Source organism: Kryptolebias marmoratus, linkage group LG7, assembly GCF_001649575.2.
Source record: "Kryptolebias marmoratus isolate JLee-2015 linkage group LG7, ASM164957v2, whole genome shotgun sequence".
Taxonomy (NCBI): Eukaryota; Metazoa; Chordata; class Actinopteri; order Cyprinodontiformes; family Rivulidae; genus Kryptolebias; species Kryptolebias marmoratus.
The window spans coordinates 8293174-8315660 of NC_051436.1; the positions used below are offsets into that span (position 1 = coordinate 8293174).

At 36.5% G+C, this 22487-nt stretch overlaps 1 protein-coding gene across 40 annotated transcripts in view; it reads right to left on the reverse strand.

Moving 5' to 3' along the window:
- The window catches only part of LOC108234849 (protein tyrosine phosphatase receptor type D), a 441438-nt gene that overhangs the window by 217476 nt on the left and 201475 nt on the right, over nt 1–22487 (reverse strand). For all 40 annotated transcript variants that reach the window (XM_017414393.3, XM_017414387.3, XM_017414372.3 and 37 more), the window contains exon 8: nt 705–752. The gene's annotated coding sequence lies outside the window, so the exon portion shown is untranslated. The remainder of the gene's footprint in view (nt 1–704; nt 753–22487) is intronic.

The following is a 22487-nucleotide window of genomic DNA, read 5'->3' on the forward strand; positions in this document are numbered from 1 at the left end:
TAAACATTTGAAATATATGAGTTTGTATGTAATGTATGAATATAATATACAAGTTTCACTTTTTAAATGGAATTACTGAAATCAAACTACTTTTTCATGATATTCTAATTTTATGACCAGCACCTGTATACTCCCTGGTTTTCTGTAGTTCTTTGTCAGATCAACTATTCAAACTCAACACATCTTGCAGTGTGCCTGTTTTTTGTTGCCTTAGTTCTGTTATTAAAAATACTGCTGAATTCCTGAAAACTGCCTCCTTCATGCCTGCATTTGGTTCTGCTACGACTCACCATACACCAAATGTGGCATGTATTTTAAAGTTATCCTTATTTGTTCTATTTTGCCCACATCAGCCTTAATCTATGAATGTACAATATCAAGAAAGTGGAGGCTGAACATGGATTTTGCTGACTGACGCCTTCTGTTATTACCAAAGTTGTTTTGCAAAGAGCAGGAGTGAAATAGCATTGCTGATCAGGAACCATTTCACAAAGAAAAAAATATCAAATCATTGTTATACGAACTCTAACTCAGAGCTGGAACCCATAAAAAACAGAATTTTTCTATAGTTTGATTACTGTTATGCATGGCTAAATTTTTGTTTTTCTCCTCATATCCACCAATGAATTAATGAGTCACAATGTCTATTATCAAACTATACATTTCCAAAGATGAACCAAATAAATGAGAGTAAAGAGGCCTACCTTGAGGTTGAAGGTGTGAAAGTCATGGAACATTCTCCCTCCTAAGACCTGTGACAGAGCGAGAGGATGAGACGTCAGTCATGATTAGGCCACAGTGCAATTACAGAGCAACTCCTCTGACGGTGATTGATCAATGAGGAACTCCTTTAATGAAGACAAGGACTCTGGGTCTCCCACGAACAAATTGGCAAAAGGAAGAGGTGGGGAATAGTGTCCCAGATTGCTAAGGCACTAAGAGGATCATCCTGTCTGCAGCGGAGCAGACATTGATAGAAATACAGTATGCACAGGTGATTGACTACTGTTTGAAAAGAAATCAAATAAATTACTTGCAAGACTATTAAAAGTTAGGTGGTGATTTTGTTCATCATGAGCACACACTTTTCCAGCAGTAATTCACGATTCTCCAGTAAACTTTTAAACAGTTTCTTCAAATAAGAAAAAATAAATCTTTTAAAGTCAAGAAATACTCAAATAGTGGTTTGGAAAATACCTTTTTACATCCTGTTTTTTCATGAATTACCAATTTATAGGCAACATGTTCTTGGCAGACTAAAAAAAATTACAAGTAAATAACAGTGTGGGTATATCTGTACATCTATATAACTATTCCTATCTCTTGAACCTCTCTACATTTTGTATTTTTACAAATAAAAATCTGAAAAGTGTGATGTGCATTTGTATTCAGCTGCCTTTACTTTGACACCTCGAACTAAAACAAAAATCCACAGCAACCAGTTTCCTACAGAAGTCACCTAAATGACAAAATGTAGGAAGGTTCTAGGGGTATGGATCGTTTCTCAAAGGCATATATAGACATTGTACATTTTTAAGATTACACAAAAAGATAAGTGGTATTAGGAAATAAATTTGAAAATGGACTGCAAAGTGAGTTATGAAAAGCGGAATAAAAATAGCAAGAGGAGTGTCTGAATGAGTTCTGTTCTTCTGAGAAGAAAAGTGGTGTCTGCGCCAGAAAAGAAAAAAGAAGAAAAGGGAAAAGAAAAAGTAAGACGACAGATGAAACAAGACTGGAGAAATAAGTCTCATTAGTCTAATGTTAAAAGCTGCAAAGAGTTAAGCTTTCAATGAGAAACATAGCCTGTCTCACTGTAAAACCTCAAGATTTTGCTGTGAGAAGAGGTTGTTTTGCTACATCTGGCGCAGGGTAGTTTGAATCTGTGCAGAGCACTATGAAATCAGAAGATTATTAAGACATTCAGGAGCAAAATATATTGCTCAGTGCCAAAGAGCTCTTTTAGTCTCAGGCTTCTTCCAACAAGATAATGACCCCAAATATAAATCTGAAAGCATCAAGGAATGGATAAGAAGAAAACATTAGACCATTCTGAAGTGACCTGCTCTGTGTCCCAATCTTAATCCAATTGAACATCAATGAGGGGAGCTGAAATTCACAGCTGAGAGATGGCAAATAGAGAGAGCTAGAGCAGTTTAATGGGCCAGTCCACCACCTGAAAAGTGTCAGTGTCATTAAGAGCTACAAAAAGAGCTGCTGTAGCCACAAAAAGGGTCTGCAATACAGCGTCAGGGTAAGGGTTTACCACTCGTGTTCCTACATGGAGAATTAATGCTACGTGTTAGGGCTTTTAGACGTAAAGTCATGAAAAAGCAAAAGCACACCCCTCTTTCAGTTATAGGGATTTATGTAAAATGTTCTGGTTGCTACAAAATTCTAAAATTCCTAAAATCTTATAGAAAAATAAATCACCATGTCATTATTTATTAAACGGAAACAAAGCCTAGATAGGAAAGCTATGTGTAAAAGAAAAAGAGAAAAACAAAATGAAGTCCACCCTTCATGTTTCTGGAAGAGTTCAGATGGAAAGTAGAAGCCAGGTGCAGCTGATCAGAAGAACCGATCATCAGCTAGTGGGACCATCTATATCAAAGCAGGAGTTTTGGCACTTTGCTCTTATAAAGCACACAGGTGTGTGTTAACACAATGTCAAGATGGAAAGACATCAGCAATGACAGTTGACAAGCAACTGTTGCTGCCCATCAGTCTGAGAAGGGTTAAAGGTCAGCTCTGAAGTACAAATGTGGTTTGTTTCTAACAGCTGCAAGGAGCTGCCTTTTCTCTCGAAAACATGGCAGAACAACTTAGAACTGCAAAGTTGAGCAGATGAGACCAAATTAGCAATGGTTGGTCAAGGAGAGAAATCTAAATTGACTGAAATTGGAACCAGCGGGTCAAAGCATTACAAAGATCAGAAATCGGAACTAGCCTAAAAAGCTGCGATTGATGGATCTTTATTGATGTTTTGTTTTTAAATGGTTTCTAAGGCACACATAGCTGTTCTCACGAATTCATCCTCAGTGGTACCTTTAACTCTGTTCATCAAACCAGGCTGAGCACAAGAGACTCTTAAACATGACTGTGTGTCTGAGCTGGATTGTCACAGCCTCATTGTTAAAGCACCAGAAAACAAAAAAACAGGCTATTGAGGCGTCATATGCCACTGTGTTAAAATTCAGTTTTTTCCATTTTATCTGTGATACACTCGCTGTAGGGAGGCCTACAATGAGAAGGGACACCTTTGCTTACTTTTCTATTTATGCAACATACACACACAAATGGGGTTGGAGCCAGAACCAGCCAGGCCTACAAGCAAAGCATCTGACTGGGGCTTCAACTTTTCTCTTTGAGCAACTTCATGTTGAACACAGACTTGGCATCTTCACACAGGCTCAACAGGACCTTTTGCAAATCATTGAATAATAAAAAATAAAGACCTGACACATTTGATGGGAAAGAAATGGAAAGGAGATGTAGAAAGGCTGCAAATTCAGAATTACACATTAACAAGCAGCTTTCACAATGTCGCATCATGAGGTTTTAAAAAAAACAGTTTGTGTTTTTAAATAACATTAAACTCAAACTGACACTTTATTAAACCAATCAAAATTCACCATTTTAAAACAGTTTTGAACTCCTCTAAAAACAAACATGTCTGCAGTCATAAACCCACACCCAGAGGTTGTACAATAATAATTTTAAAAGAAGATGATCAGTCTATATTCACTTCATTTGCATACTGATTTCCAGAGGATTTAAGGATTAAATATAAAAGCTTTAATGTGTGTTTCTCTAGTTTATAGTAATTAATCCAATTTTTGATCCAAACTTAATGTAGATTTTTTTTTCCATTGTTTTTCATTTTTGTGTCACACTGACCATTTCTTCATTGTTGGTTTTAATTTAATTTCATCATCATATGTAAAGCATTTTGAACTCAAACAACCTGTATGTAAGGTGTTATAATTAAGAATTAGGAATTTATTTTATCTTATATAGGAACAAAACTATTGTATTGTAGTGATTTAAAGTTTGTGTTGCAGCTTTAAGTTTCTAATAAAATAACATGATGCTGTCTTTGCTCAGCTTGAAACTTTTCACACTGTAATGTGCCAACAACTCTCCCAACTCTCCACCAGCTAGGCATGTAAAAGACATGAGCTTAAGCTGAGTTTCGAGGACAAAGAACAGCATTTGTTTTTTGAACAAAGCCGTTTGCTCTTTTTTTTTTTTTTTGCTTTTGGGGACTTAACATTTGGCTTTTTTCTGTAGCTTATCTGAGCAGTAGCTGCCGTTTCCACATTTTTCCTGGTTTGCTTTGCACTTTGGTTCCCATAGAAACTAAGTCCAGTCACCCAACAGCAGCGAGGGTACAACATCTCTGTAAGTGTCTTTAAGTGGATGGATTCTAATGGATTCTGCTGTACGAGCAGTCTGTGAGCATAATTGCAAGTAACCAGTACTTAGTGTGTTATGTGTCATGCGGTAAGGGGGCTGCCGTATTTAAATGTTATATTTACATGGTTCTCCAATAACTGATCTTTGTGGACTCGTGAAAAGTAACTCACAAAGGCACAAGTGTACATAAGCATTAAGTGTTAGAGATCTGTTCATTTTGACATATGGAGTGACACACATAACAGATCGCAGATCATTTCCTCGCATAATTGTAGACAGTTGGTTCTTTTGTAGCCTGCGGTGGTGTGCATCAGATGCAGGAATTCTCTTCAAAAACATAAATGTACTCAGTGTACTGAAAGAAACAGCTGAAGACCGTAATAGCTTGAGGTGGCTTTAGGATTATTCACTGTAACAACTCTGAAAACGTATGCGTTCGTCAAGGTTACCCTCACCCAAAGCGACCTTTTTAAACAACTACGACGGTGGATATTCGAAAAGTTCTTCATATATAAACACGGCAAATCTTTTCTTCAAGCGAATGTTGGAAACATTTAACTTCCTGCCGCGGGTTATGAGAAAATAACTTAAAATTTATTCCTGCTGGGATTTTACTGGATGACTGATATTGTAACAAATGGTAAAACTGGAATTCAACTGTTCATCCTCTCCACTGTTTATGAAGAATACTAAACCAAATGTCCTTGAGTTCACTTGTTAGAAATTTAAAACAGCAGGATCTGGTTTATGGATGCTGCCATGTATGATTTGATTATTTTTCTATCATAAACAAATCTAGCTTTTACAACTTTTAGACACCTATATTTTACAGTATTTTACAGTCTCCTGTCGTCTTTATACTCTCTATAAGTCTAAGTGAGTTTGAAGTAAATCTAATGACTTGATGGTAAGAGTCAACCAGGTCTTTGAGTGCTTCAGCAGCTGAGTGGAGCAACCATTTGGCTGGCAGAGCTGCTTGCCTCAGCACTTTTAAACACAATGTTTAAATGTTTGGCTTTCCCTCAAAACTGGCCTAAATGACGGACTCCTAAAAGAGGGTGGAGGTGGGATTGATGCTGGGGGTCCTGGGGAATTGCATGATCATTCATCATAATAATGAGTCATGTCACTTTATTTACAAAAAAGAAAAAGAAAAAAAAAAAAAGGTTCCTCCCACCCACCCCTACTTTACTTCACTGTCATGATGTGGTATTTTGTCAATGTTGGTTGAAGTTTCCCAAGAAAAAAAGCAATATGAGAATAGTTGCACTGAAGCCCTAATCCCTTTACTACAAAAGCAGGTTTAACAAACCCAGAGTTTTCTTAAGAGATCTAGTTTAACTAACACTAAAGATTGCACATAGTGATACTAAAAAAAAGTTATCAACTAAGAAGAGCTGCAACAAGTAATTTATACAATTGTTGACATTGACTGAAAAAAAAGAAGAACAATTGTTGATGCATCTTAAACAAGGCCATCAACAGACAGCGCTCTCTATATTTTTAAACTAAAATAATCTGAAAGCAATTTTGTCTCTACTGTTTACCAAGACTGCACACAGTTAAAATAACAAAGACAAACTTTGAGAATGTTTAAACTGTCCACTGTTGCACCAAATAAAGAACAAAAAATAAAATTTGAGTTCCATGAGTAGACCAACTGTAAATAAGTTCATTTTTTTTTCTCATTGAAGGGGTTTTGACTTTTGAACATAATCATTTTTATAACATCTTATAATAGATGTGAAATCAAACAATAGTTATTTTATATATTAATAAAGAACTGATGGTTTTTTTTACCATAACAGCAAAAATGATACATCAGAATGCAGAATCTAGATTAGCAAAAATATCAAAACTATACCCTACATTTAGTTTGGCCACATCTTATGTATATATATACATACACATACATTATACCAAGTTTATATTGTAAAAACAGATTGCTATACTGCTGCTACTTCAGTTGTCTTGCGAACTTTCCTGAGTAAAGTTGTTATGCCATTAAAGTTATGTTGTCACTGACTTCCTCATATGCTTTATTTGCTTTTGAAGCTCTTAGACATGGTAGGAAAACTTCAGCAGCAATAGGAGGATATGGGAACTATATGACATTTATCTTCGCCAAGTAAATCCAATGTGAGACATTACCATTTCTGGAGTGAATAGATTTAAAGCATGATGTGCTGATAAATCTCAGGACATGACAAAATAGATGAATCTCAAGTTATTTACCCCTTTCTTAATTGAAAATGTCTGTCACGGAGCAGCAAGCCGGTTCCAAACCATTATCTGTCTGTCTCGATTATTTGAAGGTACTTTGCGGAGAGTGATGAGCTCGGTGTCAACAATAGCTATTGAATTTATTCCTCTTGGATTATGTTGGCTCAGAATTAAAATCTGTGGAGTAGAAAAGCTCAGAAAAGGTCAACTCAACAGCTGACAAGGTTTTTGCTGAATCCAAAGAATTGACTTTGCTTTCAAATTAAACTCTTAAGTTTGACAACCTCTGCAGTCAGTCGAGGTGCAAAAAAATAAGATACTGTAGGTACCTAGAAACTGCACATGAAAGTGAAGTGTTTAAACAACAACCAATGTGATGGTTAGTCCAATGCCACAGTGTTCCAGAGAGACCTTGCTTGGAGTCAGCATGACGAAAACATGCCTTTTAGTGAAGACTGTTTTAGTGTGTAATGCTGTACCTTATTACTGCCATTGAGCTAATAATGAAACAATCCGCATCAATCTGTTGAATGTCTAATGTCTAGAAAAATATCTCTCCAGCTGTCAATTTCTGAGCACTTTGTTTAATTATTAAGTAAAGAACCCACAACGATACTTCATGACTAATTAAAAGCCTAGCATTCCTCGAAGGGATGCATATTGGCTGCCACCTTTCACGCCTGACTTTTAAACCAAGATCCTTTTCTGTTAAGAAGTGTAGTTTTAGCTATTTTGGTCAGACTTTGTAAATACTATGTACAATCTCATGTGACACAGTGAGATCTTATGCCCAAAGTATATGTTGGGAATGATTCTCAACTACTACCACATCCGATCTCTCAATATTTGTGAATATGCCTTGAGGTAAAGAAATTTTTGCATTGACAAAAATAATTAACTGAGGCAGCCATCTTGAATCCGATTGATTCCAAAAGTGAATCAGTTGTAAATGTACATCTATTGATAACTTTCTTAGTTTCTTTCTAATCCGACCAGTTGTTAATTAAATATTTTTGCTAAAAAGACAAAAACAATATTGCCTGCCTTTCGCCTTTTGGTGGCGAGCGATAATAAAAACTGCTAATACTAACAGTGTATTTTTTTCTTTGATGTAAACACATTCCACCTGAGCAACCCTTTGGGATGATTTAATATTTGCTCCCCAGAGTCATGTCCTTATAGTTTCCACCTGACTTGAGATCTCATTTCTTGGTTTCTCATCCTTGTTGCACTGCTTGTCTTTCCCCATGATGAGACACCACAATTTCAAAGGATGAGCTCAGAGAAAACAATATCTCTGATTTCAAAAGAAAACACTAGTGGGACGCTACCAACGCAGTTAATGGCGTTACAGTTTAAAAGTGGCAACTATTTGAGTCTAAAATGGCTGGATTTAAATTTTCATGGTTTTTAGATGTGTACATGAAATTAAATGCCACTATGTTCATTTATCAGGAATGTTTGTAAAAAGGGAGTTATGAAAACTCTTCAACACATTGTTTTTCATAGGAACACGTGCAAAATATGTGCAGACAAAGATATAAGTGCTTAACTGTGAATAAATCCAGTAGAAAGGACAGAACACGCTATCATCTAATTTCTGAATCACACGGCACTACAACTCTTGGCAGTAACATTATCTCAGTATGTGCTATAAAAAAGTTGCCCTTTTCTGCATTTGTCACAGAAACAAGAAGACAATAGAAGAGAAAACTCTGATTTACGCACGAGTAGTAACACATTTTGCACCCCAGAAGCACTATCTAATGTGTTTTGACTCCAGCAGTACTAAAGGCAATTCTTTTATTTGAGTCTTTTACCCATGTACAACAAATGTCGTGCCAGAAAAACCAGCCTTCCTACTGCATTTTGTTTTGGTGCAGAGCTGTGGAAATGCTTTATATTTAACAGCCTCTTGGTATTCTAATATTTATTTTTCTAACACAACACTTATCTGATGCAAAACGTCGCCACAATAAGCACCAGCAGAGCTGACAGTCGCTGGACAAACTTTCTGTCCTTTACCCGCTGGGCAATAGATGCAATTTCAATTTTGAACTTATTCATAATTTTTATTTAGACTTGAATATGCTTGGCTAAATTTAGATTGCATTTAGCTCAGACAGTTTACTCCTTCTAAGTTTTTTATTATTATTATTTTGCAAAACCAACGTAGAATATGCAACACACACATCTGAAGTGCTCAACTCAAAAATGCCACAAAGCACAAACAAACTTAAAATACAGCTTGAAAAAAATGATTCATGAATGTCTAACAACTTTTTTTCCCATCCACAGTCACTGATAGTGTGGTTGTAACATTAATGTCATCTTCAAAAACACAAATACGTATTTCACACATGCTGAAAAAAAAGAATGTAGTGGATAATATGAAGATATAGGTATACATTTACAAACACTGCTCCTATATTTAAAGTTCTTTTGGTACATCTTCTATAGTTTTTTTTATTTTTTATTTATCTTCACTTTGTGATAATTTTTTGTAATTCACAAAAGCTTGTTTAAGCTGTTAGCAAGCCATTTACTTCCTGACTAGCTAATTATCCAGCTAGCTGTAGCCTCCATGCAACAGAGCAGTGTGTTAAACAGTGAGTGCTTTACAGCTCCTTATAGTGCCAGATTTATTTATTTACTTATTTATTTGCTTTGTTGTGAATTTTCAGAGGAGGTTATTAGAATTTAAGCTCTTTTAGCGGCAAACAATGTAATAGCATTATAAACTCTTTTTGCTTTGTTCCATTATAGAGGTCCAATAATTTAAGCACAAAAATTCCAGACAAGGAAATTTCATGAAGGTTGATTTGTCCCCTTGCATCTTTCTCAAGAACTCTCCCTCCAGAAACGTCATGCCAAAGTAAGTGATAATTGATGTAATGTGTCATGTTTCTGACGGTTTGATTGTTTTTGTGTTTTCACATGCAGAGGAGCAGAGAGCAAGAGAAAGAAAGACAGAAAGAGAAAAAAAAGGCTTCATGTGTTGCTCAAGGTCCTTTCAGATACTCCCCATTCCACATCTCCCTGCACAATTAATTTTATCTTTGGGGTATTATCAAGAGGGAGCCTGGCAAAACAGCATGACAGAAAAACGGTCCAGAACCTCAAGGCCCAGGGTGGGAATTAATCTGTTTGACAAGATCTCTCACAAACGATTTGTCTGGCTTTCCTTCAGCTGGAGGTTGCCACTACCCTTAATGTTTGAAGGGGGTGAAGGAATAAGCATGTTTCAAGCACTATGCAAAGTGAAAACAATCTAAACACTAAAATGAGCAGTAAGACAGGTTTAACATAGCAGTTGTTGGATCTTAAGACAATCTCTATTGTTTGCTTGTTAAGTAAGCATTAGCATTGCTCAGATTACCCATGAGGTCCCACAATGAATCCCATTATAGATGGCTGACATTACTTTCTCCAGCAAAGTTTATCCCAAAATCAAGCATCTAAAAATGGTCACTTTTGAATTTTCAAAACTATCAACATCAAGCAGACGTTTGATGCATTATCCAGGACACAGAAAATTCATCAAACTAATGATTGAATAATTATCTCAAGTGCAATTAATTAAACATGCCAATGAACTCATCTTGAACAGCTGTCCTAGCTGCAACATTTAATCACTTGTGAGAATTACCAAACACAAATCGAGGACGCTGAGTGCATGCAATAATCTCTGCAAAGAGCATTGTTTACAAACAGTAATTAATATCACACCATGTATTAGCAGGGTAAGTGACTGCAGTGCACTTCTGTAATTGTACCACAGAGAGATGGGTTTCTTCCCCACTCTTGCTTCAGACGTTTCTTGTTAAGACAAGACTGAGTGCTGACATTAAAAGTAGGGCTGCCAACTTTAGCAAATTAAAATAAGGAATGCTGGCGGGGGCAGAGTGGTGGTGGGTTTTATGTTTAGATAGTATGTCTAGATAAACACCCTAACCATACTAAGAATAATACCATCAAGGAAAATGCAATGACCGACTATTTTCCAAACATATATAGGCCCATATAGCAAAACTTCAATAAAAGAAAGACAGAGAAATTTAAGGTTTTAGATTTTGATTACAAAAAAAAATTTTAAAGAGTTGTCTGAGAGCACTTTACAACAAAACTAAGTGCGTTCAAGTCATACTCAAATCCAGTTACAATTAATTTAATCCAATTATAAAACAATACTTTTGCATACAGTTCAGACAATATATGATAACAATTAGTAAAGGTTATCTAAGGAAGCTGGCAGATTGCATCCAAATTTAAACTTTGCAATTCCCCGATTTTAGCAAGCGCATTGGAAAAGAAAGGAACAACTCCTTTTCAACAGGAGTAAAAAATAAATAAATAATACACATGCATATATTTATATACACATATACACACACGAGAGGGACAAGTATTCACACCCCTTGGCAGGCGATATTTCTGTGCAATGTGAAATTTAGTGATGTAAAGACTTGTATGATATTGCATCAACTGCTAAGAAATGTTTAAGATTTGAGCTGTTTTAAGATGGCAGCAATCTGCTTTCTTCTTGCTCACGATAGACATTAGCTTGTCAGTATGAAGTCGTTAGGTCAGTTATTAATTGTTCATAAACGTTTCACAGAACCCCGCTTTAAAAGAAATGAGCTATTGTCTTGAAAGACGAACTTTAGATAAAAATTCACACAGAATCAAATCATTTTTTTATATTCTATTAAAGTACACTTGATTTTAAAATGCAAAACAAATTATTAAACCTTCTAAAAGTCCTGCCGTTACAAAAAAAAAAAAAAATCACATTCAGATTAACTTTTTAAAGCGTACAGTTAAGCAGGCCCGTTTCTGCCCGAGAATGTGAAATAATTGAAACTGAAATGCCTAAAAGTGCAAAGCTTTGTGTCTCTTGAAGCAATAATTGTGTCCATAGCAATGCTGGAGATGGTGAAGTTTTACAATGAGGTAGTTTTTGGGCACTGCATAGACAGCTTTCATGGTCTGTGGAGCTCAGCAGTCACAGCAGACTCTGGGAAATAGTCTGTCTGGTTCTGACAGTAGAGGGATCTATCTTGGACATCTGAGAATGAAGACTGACAACGAGTGGCACCAGACTACAGAGCCAGAAAAACAGAACTCTACAAGAACTTTAACCATCATGAATTAATGATTAGTGTAATACCATAGATCTTCTTAGCTGAGCACAATTAACTAATGTGTTATGAAACACATATTGAAATTCCAGTAATTAGATGCACTCAGTATAGCTTACATAAAGTCCTGCTATTGTCATTAGACTATAAAACCATTGTAAAAAATCTGAATATAAATCAGAATAATTAGCATATTCATTATGATTTTAATATCTTTTTCAGTACTGTACGTTCCAGTCAGGACGGCACCTTGGGAGTGCAAGTGAGATAAAGTAATTAAAATAAGCTTAGTACAAACTGTGTGACTCAACTTTTTATTTCTTAATAACTGGGGGAAAAAAGCCAGAAAATCAAGGACATGGATGGCTCCAGCACTGTTATTCTTAAATTATTGTGCTGAAAACTACAACTGTGACATGTCTATTTATTACGTTTCATGCCATTTTGACCCTGCTACAATGCAGCAAATTCTTAGAATCTGTTTCATAAAATTAAATATGAATGTTCTCTTTGTTTATACAATTTTGTTGCATAAAACTCTCACACACCCCTAACAAAGACGAAAAATACATACCTGTGTCTCAGATTGCACTGAAAATCCCACCTATCAAAAGTTGTTTCAATTTAATGATAGTTTGCACCGAATGTTTTGACAATGCAAGTTACATTTGCCAAAAGTAGTCACTCGCCTCCCTTCACATGCATATGAACCTAATTGACATCCCATTCCTAATGGCCCACGCTTTGCAGCTATAACAGTTTCAACTCCTCTGGGAAGTCTTTCCACAAGGTTATGGAGTGTTTATGGGAATTTTTGACCATTCTTCCAGAAGCGGATTTGTAACATCAGACACTGATGTTGGCCTGGCTTGGAATCTCCGCTCCGTTTTCTGATTGAAACACCTAAAATTCCATTATTTGGTTGGGTGAGTGAATACTTCTGGCAATACACTGTATGTAATTCGCATAAAACCATTGTAGCTCCTCGCATAATAATGTTATACTTAATGTTTGATAATTAAGTTATTTCTTTTTTTAACCTAATCATTTGTTTTATTTCCATACCCTAACCAAGTTGGCATAGGCATGTGAACTGCATATGAGCCATTGGCAAGTTCCATCACAGATGAAAACTGTATTAAAAGTAAAAATAAATAAATAAATAAAAAATGGTGTACACAAGTATACTACAAGACTCAAAATAAGCTCTCAGGTAACAGCAAATGTGTTTTATTCATCTACCATTTCACCTTCCTTTTAGTAAACACCTGCTATAAAAACTGACAGTTGCACATGAATAAAAAAGTCACGTTTGTTTAAAAATAATAAAATAGGCAGATTAGTAAGAAAAAAGCACAAATCAGAAATAGCTATAATGTGAAGGAGTTTCCTGAAACATAAAAATGACCTCATATTTTCCTGGCAACTGGAAACCAAGAAAGTTTATGCTCCACTGTGGTAATTTAGGAATGATTTGTTTTTCCTCTGGGATATTAAAAGGCCATTACCTCAGTTTGAAAAAAGGGCCAAATATGACTTAAGTTATTATTTAGGATAATATAAAACTCAAATCAAATTGAAGACTTTAACTCATTCAACTGTAGACACACCTAATGCATGAAGCACACACACACAGAAGTTCAGATTTCTATCCTTATTAGGATATTGTATCGACTTCCTTTCATTTCTGTAGTCTAATGCTGACCATCACCCTTGCCCTAACCTAAACTAAATTCACACCTTAGATCTAAACCTTGAACCCAAAACAGATTTCACCGATCAGGCTTTGGTCCCATAAGGAATAATGGTCCTGACAAGGTAGGTGATTGTATCAGAAAATGTCCTAAAAGGTAGCACAGGTTAAAAGAAACAAACAGAAAAAAGTCCTAGCTGACCACAACAGTTAAAGGCACATGTTAGTAGTTACAGACATTGTCACAAGGAAAGGGTTGCTATCGTGTCACTGAGTTTGTCGTATGTTAAATCTCATTTATACATGGAGGGGAGTTATTAAAAATAAGGAGTCTAATCTTTGTGCATCTGCAAAAGGAAAAGGACGGAATACAAATTCTCTGTATTATACAAAACAGAGGAGAAGTGCAGACAAGCTTGGGCGGCTTCAACATTTTTAAGGGAAATGAGATTTGGAAAATGACAGAACTCCTAATATCCTCGCACACAGCTTGCCAGTATTTATGCTAATGCCTTGCCCTGACCACTAATACACAGCTGGGAAAAAAGTGGGCTAAATAAAATGAAGGTGAGGCTTTGAAATAGAATTCAAGAGTGCCTACAACGAACACAGTATCAGCCATCCTGGATCTGTACTTCTTCATTCGGATGTTCTCATTTGTATCCACACCTGTGTCATTCACAGCTTTACGTCTTAACCTAATTTCATGGTCTGTGGGTTTGGATGGATGGCTCGGCTGCAACTTTTACGCTGAGGAGAGGAGACCACGGGTGTCTGTGTGTCTGTGCATCTGTATGAGTGTGCATTTACTTAAAAAACACAACTGTGGAAGGGGGAAGGAACGAGACAGGGAGGAAAAAGATAGGTGGGGATGTGTTGCTACAGTGGGCTGTAGTTCATCCCAAAAATGAACCTTTAAGTCAACCTTCAAGTCTTTCCTGTTGAGGATAGTGTACGATAAACTGAGGATTTACTGACTTTTTCTTAGAGCATATCTGCATGCTCGTACTTTAAGAGAACTCGTTTGTGGTAATACACTTCACTTACATTGTCATTCAAGAAATGATTTAAATAAAAATGGTAGAACAGGAAAAAAAAAGAAAAATAAATGAAAGGTTTAGTGCTCCTTAAAGAAGTGTCAAACCCCCACTCATTTTTATGCCAGACTTTTAAACTAAGATCTTATGTTGAGACAGAGTTACAGCTGTTTTGGTCAACGTTAGGAAATAACAGAAGGCACAATCTTCCATGATATTGGGAGATATGATGACATGTTTCAGCGCTCTGAGTATGTGTTGTAAATGACTCTTTGCTACTACCACATCAGACCTTTGTTCAATATCTGTAAAATTTACTAAGTTATAGCCATCTGTGTGTTTGTTAGAATAAATTAGCTGTGGCAGTCATCATGAGTTGGCTTGGGTCCACATCAGTTGTCAGTGTATATCCAGACTACTTTCTAAAAGTTTCAATAAAATCTGTCAAATGGTTCATGAGATAGTTGTCAACAGTCAGACAGAGTTGACTCCAATAGTTAATGGTAAATGTTTGAATAAAGATGTCCTGTAATTAGTTAGCACTTGGAGTATTAGGAAGGGGTGACAGAGCTACTACCAGACCAAATTTGAGCTCAATATCTGTAAAACTGAGTTACAGCCATTTTGGTGCTTCTAATGTCTGTTAGCTGTGGAGGCCAAATTGAATTGGGTTGACTCCAAAGGTTAATGGATTTAGATAGATGTTGTAGATGTACACCCAATAATTACTTTCAGGGAGTTTTAATAAAATATATCCAGTTGTTGATGAGATATTTTGGTAACAGACAAACACATGCACAGACAGACAAGCAAGAACATGCTGAAAGGCGATAACATGCTCAATACTGTAGGCTGGACAGTCAATCAAGGAACTTCAAATCCCCCAAAACAAGAAAAAAGTGATAATTTAAGCAACAATCAAATTATCACCTTAAAGTAAGTCTTCTTATAATATTTTTTTCTAAGATCTCTGCACCTTAAGATCTGTGTTCTTTGTCTAATTGCTGAAAATATTCTTAAGGAACGCAGTTTTTTTTGCTGGTATATTTTTTGGTGTGACGGCTTATTTAGCAAAGCCTAGCACGACAGCAATTATACTGGACGGAAATCGATTCCAGCAGAGCTTTCTGCTGGGACAAACACTAGTGTGATCAAAGTCACTGGATGTTTTGCTTCCAACGAGCAGCAGAATTAGTTTTTTTTAATGAGTTTTACCTTAAATTTGCACTTGCTGAAGATTTTTTTTCTAACCTCCAACTTGGAACAGGTACATAACACACAGAAAATGTATCTCCAATAGTAAGCTCTAAAATTAGATTATATTGAAAATTCAACAAGAGACACAAAATTAAAACATGTTATAGACTGCTCACCCACCCTGTCATCACATTATACTCATCCCAACTTGTACAACTTAAAAAAAAAACAAACAAAAAAAACTGTCACATTCTTTGTTGTAGCTACAAGAAATCATTGGAGAAATGTGTCTTTTACCAGAAAGGACTCCCTTGTTTCTAATTCCTAAGGAAAATTAAATACTAGACACTAAACAACTCAGTTTATAGTTAGTAGTGAATTAGCTGCATGCACAACCATCTCAAATAAGGTAGACTTCAAAAAGGTAATTACTTGCAGATGTACATCCACTGATTACTTTCTGAGTTTCATTAAAGTCCATCCAGCAGTTTATGAAATATTTTGCTAATAGACAAACACATGCACACACTTTCAGTGGCAGGTGACAAAAATAATGATTGATGCAGTATTTAATCTTTGTTTTGCCATTATACCAAAAGCCTCCACAAATCTAAGATTTGTTTCCTGTGGCAGAATGTGAATGCTGACTCAGTATTCACACTATTAGCTTTAGCTTAAATCGCTATGAAACATTTGTGGTTGGGGTTTTGAGATGGCAGTAATCCACTTGGACTAGCCATAGTCCAAGTGGATTTTGACTATTAGGTCAGAACTAATCTTATTTTTCCAAATAGAAGTAATTCAAAGCATGCACCAAGTATGATATTTACTACTCATAACATTGCCACAGAGCCCTACTTGGAAAAAAAACCCTCAAAGATCATGACAATTGTGTTTGTTCAAGTGTTTTTAAAACAGTGGCAGTGACTTAGCAAGCCATAACAACATGGGACAAAAATCATCTTTACAACAATCACTGATGGCAAGCATCCAATAATTCTCATCTTTGCAAAAGCCAGACAAACTAATCTGCATTCAAACGAGCGTCTATATAGAATTACTCTTTTTCTGCTCACAAAACAGAAGCAATCACAGAGCCGTTAAACCATTAAACCCATCATGAAAGCACTGTGGAAAGGGCCCTGGTTTTAAAAGCAGTCGAATCTAGAGCTTTTCATGTAGGAGCTCTATATTGACTATTGCTTTTACTTTAATAGGTATTGACCTCTGCATCAGAAAGGATCTGCTGATATCTGCAGTCCTTTAAACACCACTGGGTTCCAACATAGGAAGTTTGTTTCTCCAGTTGCCACTGGTCTACACAGATACAAAGAACTGCTGACCAACTAAAAGAAAATAATTTGTGGCATTGAATGAATGACAATTCTAAATAAAGATCCTTTGGTGGGAGTATGAAAAGTTCATGAAAGATAAAGACAAAATAGTTTGAAAATTGATCATTAATTAAATTTAAAGGCCTGATGTATTTCTTGACAGTTTTAAATGAGGTTAGGGTTAGGGTTAGAGTTTCATCTGTCCAGTGGCTCATGAGATATTTTTCTAACAAACAAAGTTAACTCCAAAGGTTAATGATAAACTCTTGAACAAAAAATGTTGCAAAATATGTAGCACTCAGTGTATGTTTGGGGATGACTTTTAGCTACTGCCATGCCAAAATTTAACTTAGCATCTATAAAACTGACAATGTTTTTGCCAATTTTGTGTTTTGTAGGTTCAGCAAGCTGTGGCAGCCAACTTAAAATGGATTGACTTTAAAGTTAACCAGTTTAAGATGCACATCCAATGATTACTTTCTGAAAGTTTGATATCCATCCACTAGTTCATGAGATACTTTACTAACAGACAAACAAAATTGACTCCAATAGTTAACATCCCATTTGTCAAAAGGCGGGCAATAATGAGTCATCCCCAAGATTAAAATTTCACAGAAAAACACTGAAATAAGTTGGTTTGGAAAACTTTACATGCAGTTTAAATGAACAAGAAAAAAAGTTCTGCTCTTTCTAAACGCCTGTATGCATAGTTAGTATGGAACGAATAACACTGGAGCAGAATTATCCTATTCAATGTGTAATCTGCGTTTGTTTGCTCACGATGCATTCAGTTATAACAGATAAGCACTTGTACAACGCCAGAGGGTCAAGTGGGTTTTTCTGTGTGCACTCTGAAAAGTCCTGACGCTTGCTAATATTTCCTGATGGCTTCTTTCTATTTGAATACCGGGTGCTGCCTCAGCTTTACCTCCTATTGTCAGAGCTTTCTATTTGAATGTCAACACCATTATTACAGCAGGTGATGCAACAGCAGGTGTCTCTCTCCTCCTGTCTGTCTCGTACCCTCTGTCTTTCTTTTTTTTTTCCCCCAGTCTTTGTGCGTCTCTCGCAGCCTCTCCGGCTTTCCTTCCCTCGCTTTTGTTTAATAGCTATCATTAGGTGTCGGCAAAATGGAATCCATTTGAAACCCCGTTTTTTCCCTACCCTTTTTCGCAGGCATCTATTTTCTCCCAGGCTTTGACATTTTCTCTCTCTCTTTTGGTTGAAACAGAGAAAGTTCCTCGATGATGTTTTCTCTCTCTTTCCTTTGATGTTTACAACAGTGACAGCATAACTTCTGACTATCTTTTTTTTTTTTTTTGGAGGGGGGGAGACACAAAATGGACACTTTCACATTTCTCAACCTGAAGTGCGGCAGCGCATGTTATTACTACTAAACACTGTTTATTAGTGCTCTGACAGCTGATGCCCAGGGTTTAACCTTCCTGTGCCCACCTCTACAAAGACTGCACACAAATGGGACTTTTCGAACATCAAGATGTTCGGCGCGATCAAAGCTGAGAGGCTGTGTTCTTTTCTATTTTCTTATCCTGTGCTCCTCTGTCTCCTTGTCCTCACTTTCAACCATATAATCAAGTGCACTTTATTGCCATCATGTCTGCAGTGGTCTGACTATATCTCTGACTCAGGCTTCATTGATGTTGAGAGAAGTGAGACGGGCGTCGGGGTTCTGGAAACGGGATGATAGATTATTAGAATAAAGATGATTAGAATAAAAGGGACTAGCTAAACAGTTTAGAGGAGATTGAATTGGAGACGTATAGGTTTGTAATAAAGTTTCTCCCCAAGCAGCAGCCAATAAAGGCTTAATCAATTTTTGGATCACATTTGTCATTGGAACATATATCCTTCAATATCAGACGGGTTTCTGCATTTCTGATTTACATTTTCTACCAAAGCAGTGGAGAACAGACATGGGTGAGATTCTGATGGCAAACATTAGGGCAAAATACAATATTTAAAACAAAAGATTGTAGTAAAAAATGTAACATCTTCAAACTGCTTTGACTGAAAAACAGAAATGCCTTTAGCATAACTACAAATACTAAATAACTCACATTTTTATGATAATAATGATAATGACTAATTATTTTAATACATGAAGGGAGTGTGAGAAAACACGCTCTCCTTTTGTGCATCTCAGAATTACCTTTTTACATGGCCACTTTTTAAGGTAATGCTGGAAACCAGGCAGGATGTTGGGTAGTTAATTAGCTGGATGCAAAGCCTGCAGTGGACATTATTTTTGGCAGAAACGGTAACTTCCTTTGGTAGACCAGCCATGACAGTCTGTGGTTTTTGTTACTTAAAAACTTTTCAGATTTAAAAAAAAATTGTATTAACTAGTGGAAACTTTTAGGGGAATCCCCAGCCGACTTTGACCAAAGTATAAACTAAGCATTTTTTTTTCAGTGATTCAGGTTTTTCCTATTTAAATTTAACACTTAGAATTGATAAACTGTATCATTAAAGGCACTTTACAAAAAAACACATTCACGTCTTTCACAAGTTGAACACGTTTTCACATGTGAACATATGTGATTTCCTCATGTGTTCATGTTCATGTTCATGTGTTTTTGTACTTTCAGAGAAAACACATGGATTTATCATGCATTTCACATGTGATCACTGTGAAAACATTGTGAACATGTTGAAAACTGTTTCTAGAAAAACTGTACTTTTTCTAGTGCAAAACGTGTTTCATGCCTTTCACAGGTGTTTTACATATTTCACATTCTCACATGTGAAAACAAGATCTTTCATATGTAATGTTCCTTTGATTTTTTCTTTGAAAACCCAATTTCCAGTGTGCAAAACATGTTTGACATGTGTTTTATATGTTAATTGCCAAGGAGGTTATGTTTTCAGTAGTGTGGGTCTGTTTGCAATATTACTTGAAAACTAATGAACAGATATTGATTAAATTCTCAGGAAGTGTTGGAGTTGTCACATAAAAATATGATTAAACTTTGGTGGTGATCTGGATCATGATTTCAATCCTACAATTTTCATGACCTTGGCAGAGGTTTACATTCTCTGAAGACTTCTAGTTTAATGTGAGAAAAAGTAATTTGCACATGTGAAGTACATGTAGTTTTGAAGAACTGCATGTACTGTGTATGTGCCTATACAGACAAAGACACATAAATTTACCATGTTTTCCACATTTGACCACATGAACATGTTCAAAATGTTCCTCCTCACATGAGAAAGAGTGATTTATTTGTATGTAAAGCTTTGTGTTCTTGTTCCAAACCACATTTTAAATGTATTGTACATGGTAATGTTAAACATTGCCATGTGAAACATAATTTCTACCTGTGAAAGGGACGTTTTTGATGCCCTAACAGAAAAAACACATAAATTTACCATGTTTTTCCACATGTAATCACATAATGTTAAAAAGGCTTCAAAACCATGAAACATGATTCTAGTATGCAAAGCAAATGTTTCAATTTAACAAGTTTCTCCATACATGTGAAAATCGTGTTTTTGTTTTTTTTAAATCCATTTCTAATTGTATTATCATTGTTAAGTTAACATGCATGTCTTCTCATCACAATTATAAAATGTATTTACTGTGGACTGAACTCAATGACAAACATGGTCTCAGACAAAGGAAGCAAAAACACAGTTTACTGATGCAGCTTGCTTAGTTCGTCACAAAGAAGTCTACATAAATCTGTTAAAAGCCAGAGTTTTTAACCTATGTATTCAAAACTGGCTGTGTAGTAAATGTATGACTTACGAGTTTCATCACTGCAGAAGTATGGGATTCATTCTGGCACCGCTAAGCATTTTAATACGATTGTCACTAATATCATTCATACTGGCAAAATTTCCAGTTGAGTGGCTGAATATTCTCATATCCGGTGAGACATGGGAACTGCACTCTCTTTTCCAAAGGGTAATGGCAATATTGCATGTCTTTTGAGGTTATGCAAAGCACCTCAAATTTCCCTCCAACAGCACTCCCTCAGAGCAGCCATGGCAAATGTAATTAAATGCCCGGCTAACACTTTAACCCCCCCACCACCACCTCTTCGCAGACACCCTCACACACACACACACAAACAAACATACCCACCTTTCCCTTCTCTCCCTCCTCCTGCTTTTTTCTTCCTGGCTATCACTCAGTGGCAGTGCATGAAGGAAAGAGAGTGCATTGATCTGCCAAAGTGAGCAGCCATTTCACATGGCGAGTCTGTGCAGCTCTCCTGTCCCTGAATGGGAATTGCTCATTTCACCTGGCTGCCTTGAGTCTATAGCAGACGGGTGGGAAGCCCTGCTGGAGAGAAGCGGAGGGTGGGGAGTGGGCGCAGGAGTCGGAGCCCTGGTCAGAGCTTGGCAGGTGGCAGATAAGAGGATCCTGCATGAACTTAGCTCTGCTGCTGGAGCTCAGCCTCTGTCTTTCACACACACCGACATCCAAACACGCACACACACACAGAGCTTCTCTCCACAGATGTGAGGCACTAATAATAACTTAGGCATTCTGGTGAGTCAGCCTTCTTTCCTCAGGCAAGGATAAAAGTAAAACATGGTGCCTTTATTGAGTCTGAATTCACTAACTGTGGAATTCCCAGAACAGAGCATTAACTCAGCCTGTATTTTATTCACTGCCAACATGCCATGTGTCCACAAGATCTAATACTGTCTGCAAAGCAGGCGCTGATAAACTAATAAACAGCCCAGAAAACTGGTTATGACATATTTCTGTACTGGGAATGAGAGTTAAAAGGTTTATTTCTGTCCAAATGTCTTGGGTTATCTCTGTGTCATTGTGAATTAGACATATCATATTTTATCTAGTATTTACCTTGACGTACACTGCTACTGTATGTCAAACTTTGTCTTAAAGTAAACTCAGTAGCTGCCTGATTTGTCTATTTGGTAGTTTTCAGACAAGACTTTGAGATGTGTTTGGGGTGGATACTGACTGTATGGTGAATCTGGAGAATAGAGTTCAAAGTATCTCTTTGATGAGTGCACTGAAATCATGTTTTTTGAGGAAAAAGAAAGAAATACAAACAAACAAAGCAAAAAGGTTATTTACAAGGGTTGAGGTTAAGTTCTATATGCATTCAAGGGCAAAAAAAGGTTAAGCACTCAGATTTGGATGTAATTTAGTACAGATTTAGACTAACAGTGGGTATGTAAATGATTAACTTGCCGTGAGCTGGCACATCTAGACTTCAAATTGCCTCTTTTAGTGATTTGGGGGACCCAGATGGCAGGGAGCTCTTGCATCCCAGTATCGTACCCCTGTAAGTAACCTGACAGTAACCTGGTACAGCTTTCAACAAGACAATGCCTGTGCACATACAAAATGTGTCTCTATGAGGTCCCTCTGTGGCAATTTTTTTTCCAAATCAAATATTTGTGGGACCGGCTTGGACGTCAACTTTAACCAAGTGCCGAT